The sequence below is a fragment of the Pipra filicauda genome, unplaced genomic scaffold (assembly GCF_003945595.2).
Source record: "Pipra filicauda isolate LSUMZ 115617 unplaced genomic scaffold, ASM394559v2 scaffold5_size6683894_pilon, whole genome shotgun sequence".
Classification (NCBI taxonomy): domain Eukaryota; kingdom Metazoa; phylum Chordata; class Aves; order Passeriformes; family Pipridae; genus Pipra; species Pipra filicauda.
In genome coordinates, this window is record NW_024104754.1 from 102,386 (window position 1) to 108,698 (window position 6,313).

The 6,313-nt window shown below is 36.8% G+C and overlaps 1 protein-coding gene across 6 annotated transcripts in view; it reads right to left on the bottom strand.

Moving 5' to 3' along the window:
* The window catches only part of LOC113994551 (sodium channel protein type 1 subunit alpha), a 92,591-nt gene extending 86,832 nt beyond the window's left edge, over positions 1–5,759 (bottom strand). For 3 of the 6 annotated variants that reach the window (XM_039388004.1, XM_027733731.2, XM_039388003.1), the window contains exon 1: positions 5,410–5,759. The gene's annotated coding sequence lies outside the window, so the exon portion shown is untranslated. Of the gene's footprint in view, positions 1–2,821; positions 2,964–5,409 lie in introns of all 6 variants that reach the window. The other 3 variants (XM_039388007.1, XM_039388006.1, XM_039388005.1) reach the window with 2 other exon arrangements.
* Between the last annotated feature and the right edge of the window lie 554 nt (positions 5,760–6,313).

A 6,313-nucleotide genomic window follows, 5' to 3' on the forward strand; every position in this document is an offset into this window, starting at 1 on the left:
GACATACAAAGGGCAAGACCTAACTGGACACAATCATGCAACCTGTCTCCTTTGAATACACCTGAGGTCTGATTTAGAACGGCTTCCCATGCTTTCATCTTTCACTGCTGTCATGATCACCAGTTTTGAATTTAGCTTTTCTGATGGCACTACTGGTAGGCTGCTCAGACAGGTCCCCATTAGCCCAGTGCAGTTCAAGTCTATGACCTTCAGGTAGAAAGAGCTTTCTTTAAACCACTACCTTGTTATTATCAGCTGGCAACACACTCTTCAACTGTTTCATGCTTTCTTAGGTATAATTCTAAAGGATGATTTGTCCTTTTTCCATATATTCGCAAAATTCTTTGGGGTCATGAAGAGCATTTGCAGGTGAGAAATTATCTTGTAGCACTAGTAACACACCTGACTCTGAATCATCCTAAAAACTTTAAATACTAAACAGATGTTCAGATACTATTGCTGATGCCAATTTATCACTCACAGAAATTTGTCTGTTAATGGAGGATGTTTCTGGAAATGCTGTATTTTCTGGTGTTTATAAACACAGACTCAGATAAAAGGTAGAATACTTGCTTCTCAGCTTGAAGTTTTAATATGAGTTCCTCCAGTCTTTGCTATAATCTGGGCATGTGTGACATGTTACAGTCATAGCTCCTTTAAAACATTGCACTTTGAAATGAAACAAACAACACAAAATTAAACAGTAAACCAGGAATGAATGAACTAAGATATCCTGCTTTAAGCATCAGTAGAGGTTCAGCATAGGATGCTTAATATGACCACTGACTTTGAGAAATGTCCAAGTATAATAAACAGAATACAAAAGCTTTTTTTTTTTGAGCAGCATTTCTCATGCCTCAGATTTCACTGGTCACAGTGGTATAACCAGGTGCTCAAATTCACTCCAGCAGCTTATATTGTCAAGAAAATGGATAGGGTCTCTGGTTATCTTAACAAGCTCCTCTTGTGGCTTCTTGAACCAGACTGTCATCTCATATGGGGGGTTTTCAGAGAGAAGACTTCATCAACACAACAGCAACTTCTTTCCAACTGCTAAAGAGCTATATCTCATGAGTTCTTATATATTTAATATTTTAAACTTATACATTGCACCACAGCTGAAGAAAACAAAAAAGGTTTCTCAATCACAATTTCTCCAATTCTAAGATACAGGGAAAGTTAGTAAATAAAACACTGTTTAATGAGTCGTCTCCCTCCCCTCCCCAAAAATCCAACTTGCTTTTTTTATTGTCTCTAAATGAACAGCATTTAGTTGGCAAATTAAATTGCATTTAGTTTGGAAATTTTTGAGCATTTCTTCCTGCAAGTGTGGTGACAACTCCCTCCCTGAGTGCCCAAGCATAAATCATCTTAATGGGCAAGGGCTGAAGCAACCATCCAACAGGCCCAAAGGAGAACCCCTCTATGCCCTGCAGAGCAAGGACACAGTTGCCAGGCAAACTTTCCATTGCAGCCATGAGCTTGCAATCTTGCAGATTTCAGATTCTGCAGACCTGGTAACTTTGCATTAATGGAGATGGGTGGTTCAGTTGCACTCATATAAATTTTGACCAGTCCTACTCTTGGCTCTACCTCAGGAATACTGTGTAAATGTTTAAGAGCACTGGTGAAGAACATCCCACTAAGTTTTTTGCTCAAGAGCCTTAGTGATCACCAGGCATTGTGAGATACTGTTTTTCTAAAGCACATGAAAGGATTCATCTGGAAGTTCTTCTCTGGTGACCCTCTGCAGCACAATTCCCTTTCTGAATGGAACCTATAATGAACTGCAACTGGAGAAAAAAGAGAATGTAGTCCTTTTTGTCATTATCCTGTTTCAGCATTTTTGGTGCAAAGAAAGTTGTGTACAATCTAGAGAAACCTTTAAAATTGACTTTAGAAGCTGAGATGTTCATATGCGGCAGTAAACCACATAAGCAACAATGCAGAATAGTATGTTCTACATACACAATTATTAAAGTGTTAACAGCAATAAATATATATATATATTTAATGGCAGTGTCTGAGATATATTTTATTTATCTCCCTTGATTCTTTACAGTATCTCTTTCTAGTGTTCTAGGAATGAATTTTATGAATTACAGTGGGTGTGGAAAACAGCTAATGGAGTACTTCATCTAATATATAAGGGATGAGCCAACCAAGTTCCTCCATGGACAAGCAGGTAAACGTGATAATCCAGGGGACATTTTCTCCTTCTAAACTTGTGGACCAATTGTACTGCAGTCACAGAAGTGCTATACAGGCAGCTAAGGGTGGAAAAATACAATAATGGAAAACCAGAACCTGTAAAAATGAGATGAACTGTAGCAACACAGAACAGAAGACTTCATCCAACCAGTCTCAAGGAAAAGCAAGGAAAACCTCTGAATAAAAAGAATAGCAACTTTTTGCACAGGGAACAGAGCCCATCTGCCAGCTTCTAAACAGATATCTTCAGAACAGACAAAGCCCATTTCTACAGCAATAGATTTTTATCACATTTGGAATGTTTTTGTGTACTAGATGCAAATAAAAATTAGCTGTTCTGGACAAGGCAAGATCTGCATTTGTGAGCCCAAACTTACCTGGAAAGCTTGACAATTTTACTATTACAGTCTTACATTCAGATGCTACATAAGATAAACTAAAACACAGATCTTTGTAGTCTTCCAATTTAGCACTTAGCATATGATTATCATCACTCAACTACTCAAAATAGGCAGATAAAATCTGAGATATAAATACCTTTATAGAAAATAACAGTCTACTGTATACTGCTATACTTTTTTACATTATGGATTACAAAAACTGGTCTTACCATTGTTTATGCTAGAAAAATTCTTCAAAAATAACCTATTTCACACACTTTCATATTGCTTCCACGCTCCTCAGTTTTAGTGTCATTTCCATGACTATGAAGGGAACAAAGTAACCCCCTTGCAGTACAGAAAACTCTAGTGCTGTGAGGAAAAGTGAAAAGTTTGTCAGAAACTCAAGCTGCATACTGTGATTTGAGGAAATATACAGAACATTGAAAGCAAGCTAATGATGTAGTGGTTTGGACAATACCACTAAATCACAGAAAAATAACAGGAGGAGGCACTGACCATTAAGGGTCATTCTACATTGTAGTGGGTTCAAAACATACTTTACTGCTCAGATTCAATTTCTCAGACCCAAAGCGATACACCAGAATATAGGATATATAAATACACGTAGGAAACACCATTTTCTAACACTTTCTATCCTACTGTAGTATCTGCAGCTTGCTGTGCTCAGAAGTACTGTGCATGCCCTGCTGTGAACCATGATGCAAAAAATAAAAATAACACTCCCAGAAAATCACTATACACTTAAAGACAGTATTTTTTTCTTCTAATTGAATAGATAGGTTATTAATACTCCTTGAGTCTGTAAGAAAATACCTCAAGCACCCACACTTGAGATGGGATGGAACACAGTGTACTCATACATAATAGCATAACTATTTTAGAACACTTCATGCAGCAAGAAACAAAGAATGTGAAGTACATCATTACAATAATGCATGGTACCTAGCAGTTTTGTTCTAAGTTCTATATTATTCTATTATTTGTTTGAAAGACATACTTTTGTATTTTGAAACATGAAAAGGTATCTATAAAATGTTATACAATGTAATGTACTGCATTGCAACAGAGGTGTTATCGAGATAACAAAAATCAGTTACATTTTCTTGAACCTAACTTTCACAATGCAGTTAATGAAGGCACCAGCCTGGTATTTCTCCTGAATCACAGCACAGGTTTATACGACTGTCATTTGAAAAAAAAAGTAAATTAGTAACTGGTAAGGTAAGGCCAATTGACTGCTTGGTAGTTCTTTTCCAGAGAAAGAGAGTTTTCAAAGATTATAAGAAAATGATAAAACACCTCACTTCAGAACAAGTGCTGAAATTAAATTCTATCAGTTATTTCTAGAACAATGTGAAGAACAGCTAGTTTCCTGTGGGGTGGAAAAACACATTTAAAAGGCTTCCATTCTTTCCATCAAAATTAGTTTTAATCTGATATTAATACATAAACATATATTAATATCCAATCTTATTTTGACCTAAGGAAGGGACCCTGGTACTTACTCTTAAAGTGAGCAGTTACCTATTGGACATGAAAATTCTATAAATGCCATATTGTAAATAGACAATAATTTTGCATTTTTAATTTTCTGTTTTGACACTCATTAACATAATTCAATACAAACACCACTATTTTTAAGTTAATATTAAATGAAAGTAAATTAAATGGTAGTAAGCTGTTAAATACAATGCTGTCCAAAGTTTCTCTCCCCCTTTTTTTTTTAAGTTTCTCTGTGTTTTTGAATTTATTAATGTATCTTAAATTTGTGTTATTTAATTTTTACAAATTGCTGACTCCCATGAAGGAGAGTCATAGTACCACAGAACAAAAAAGTTGCTGTCCAAGGTACTGCACATAAAGACAAGTGTTCCAATTAATCTCGCAGATGCATTAAAAGTATTTTCAGATTTATTAGGCAGTAATTTTCCTTAGCAAGGAGGCTAGCCTTGTTGAAATTCCCTACATGATACTGCAGTATCGGTGTTATGCCGTTACTTTCCAGGGCCTTTTCTGCTGCATTCCAGTATAATCAGGCATTCCAGCACCTGGCAATACCCACCATGTATAATTCGTTTAAGGACAAACCTGTTCTATACTTCGTCACAGACTGATTTGCAGAAGGGTTTAAATCCAAAAAATGTCTTTGAATTCTACATGGTGCATGAAAAAAAGCTACCCTCTCATACAAATCTAGCTCACATGCACTGCTCTGGCATTCTGCAGAGCAGTCACTAAATGTAATTTTATCTGCAGTATTCACCTTACATATCTCAGAAGCATTTGATTCACAAATTCATGCAGTAAATAGCAAATAGCATCCTGAATTTAATGGTTACTTCAGAAAATAACCATAGACTAGAGGAAAATTAAATACCTTTTTGTTTATTTTGTTTAGTTTAATAATAGAAGCATATTTGTAATTTGCAAGACTAAAACAATGCAACAGCCAAGAACTGCAGTAAACCTCTCAGAGCTAATAGCAATATCCAATAATGTTTTCCCACACTGTCTTCAAGTAAATGGATTTAATTCACTGCTTAATCAGTCAAATTAATACTAATCCCACTATGGTTAGAAAAGATGTTTGTTAAACAAACCCAATTTATGATTTATTTATTTAGAAAGTGTCTTAAAGCTAAGATGCCTAGAAGAAGTTCTACTCTGTTAATTCAATCATGCTGACAGGGCTGGTTTCACCTAGCAAATTATCTCTGCAGTTCACAGCATGGCTGACAGCTATCTGCATAGAAAAACAGCACAGTAACCATTTAAATCATGCAAAAACACTCACCCAAGATGATGTAGCAAAGATCAGGATCCAGCTTCCAGACCCCATGAAGCTGAGGGAGCAATCCACTAGCTTGCTCAGGCCAGCAGTGTCTCTCCTACACTTGACCTAGACTGCCTTACATAATGAGGAATCAGTGCTGTATCCTGTGTGGAGGAGCAGGCTGAATGTCATCACTGGCAGAAGTAGGGAGAACTGGCAGCAAGCAGGTTGGTAGTTAGCATGGAGATCACGAAGTCTGCTTTCCCTGACTGTTCTGGGAGAAAACACAAGAACAGCTCAGAAATGCTGGTGTCATTCCTCCCCTGGAACGAATGACCGGAAGGAGCGAGGGTGTTACAAATGTGAGGCAGACAGCAAGCACTAAAGCTGCAGTTGTACCTGCTCTCCAGGCAGCAGAGTTCCTGTCACACTGTGTCTGCAGGACTGCACAGCCACAGCTGATAGGAGAGCAACAGCAAGGCAAAGCAAGGAAGGAGAGACAGACTGCTCCTGCATACGTTTGTCTATGTCTTACTTACTGTGGTGAGTAGAAGAAAAGCAATGGTATAAGATAAAATCTGGGATTAATTTCCAAAGGAAAGTGTTATTTCCTCAAATAAATCTTACTGCATGAAGGTTAGTTTCTGGAAAATAACCATTTTTTACCTGCTTTACATGGTGTTACAGAGGTTAAGGTGCTTGTATTACAGAGATTTTATTTTTCAAGAAAATGATGGGTAAGATATATTCCTGGTTGTGAAGACGTTTACAGTAATTTCTGATATTTCTTTGCCTTTTTTTTTTTTTTTTTTTTTTTTTTGAGAAGAATTGGTACATTTCTTAGCTTATTACTGTTTGGGTCATAACAGCACTTCCTCTGTGTAGGGCACAACAGGAGAAACAAGAATGCAGGCTTAGTCAGCTA